At 52.6% G+C, this 955-nt stretch overlaps 2 non-coding genes across 2 annotated transcripts; both read left to right on the top strand.

The window, feature by feature from the left end:
- The first annotated feature begins 153 nt into the window (after positions 1-153).
- Positions 154-272, top strand: LOC119348637. Its single transcript, XR_005169054.1, has one exon. It is a non-coding gene; the product is annotated as a 5S ribosomal RNA (ribosomal RNA).
- A 296-nt stretch (positions 273-568) lies between these two features.
- On the top strand, positions 569-687 carry LOC119348638. Its single transcript, XR_005169055.1, has one exon. It is a non-coding gene; the product is annotated as a 5S ribosomal RNA (ribosomal RNA).
- Positions 688-955: the final 268 nt, after the last annotated feature.

Below are 955 nucleotides of genomic sequence, written 5' to 3'. Positions count from 1 at the left end.
CAAGCGTGCACTGGTGCGGTTGAGAGGGAGGGGTGGAAACCGCGTTAAACTCGTCTCCGTAGTTGAGAGGGAGCGGCCAAAGCAATGTACAATCGTCTTTGTAGTGGAGCTGGGAGGGGCAAGGATAAGGGACGAAGACCGGGGTAACATGTCGGATGCGATCATACCAGCACTAAAGCACCGGATCCCATCAGAACTCCGAAGTTAAGCGTGCTTGGGCGAGAGTAGTACTAGGATGGGTGACCTCCTGGGAAGTCCTCGTGTTGCATTCCCTTTTTAATTTTTTCGCGCCGCTTGCAAAACAAAACGCACGTGTAAGTAATATATTTACCGTGTTTTATTATTTTGCACGAGTGCGGTAAGTCATAGCTGGGTGCTCACGATTCACGGGTCCAGCGTCGGCGTTGTGGCGCGGGAAGCGTGCACTGGTGCGGTTGAGAGGGAGGGGTGGAAACCGCGTTAAACTCGTCTCCATAGTTGAGAGGGAGCGGCCAAAGCAATGTACAATCGTCTTTGTAGTGGAGCTGGGAGGGGCAAGGATAAGGGACGAAGACCGGGGTAACATGTCGGATGCGATCATACCAGTACTAAAGCACCGGATCCCATCAGAACTCCGAAGTTAAGCATGCTTGGGCGAGAGTAGTACTAGGATGGGTGACCTCCTGGGAAGTCCTCGTGTTGCATTCCCTTTTTAATTTTTTTCGCGCCGCTTGCAAAACAAAACGCACGTGTAAGTAATATATTTACCGTGTTTTATTATTTTGCACGAGTGCGGTAAGTCATAGCTGGGTGCTCACGATTCACGGGTCCAGCGTCGGCGTTGTGGCGCGGCAAGCGTGCACTGGTGCGGTTGAGAGGGAGGGGTGGAAACCGCGTTAAACTCGTCTCCGTAGTTGAGAGGGAGCGGCCAAAGCAATGTACAATCGTCTTTGTAGTGGAGCTGGGAGGGGCAAGG

Source organism: Triticum dicoccoides, unplaced genomic scaffold, assembly GCF_002162155.2.
Source record: "Triticum dicoccoides isolate Atlit2015 ecotype Zavitan unplaced genomic scaffold, WEW_v2.0 scaffold99124, whole genome shotgun sequence".
NCBI lineage: Eukaryota > Viridiplantae > Streptophyta > Magnoliopsida > Poales > Poaceae > Triticum > Triticum dicoccoides.
Note: the sequence above shows the minus strand (reverse complement) of the source record. Positions and strands in the feature narration are given on the sequence as shown.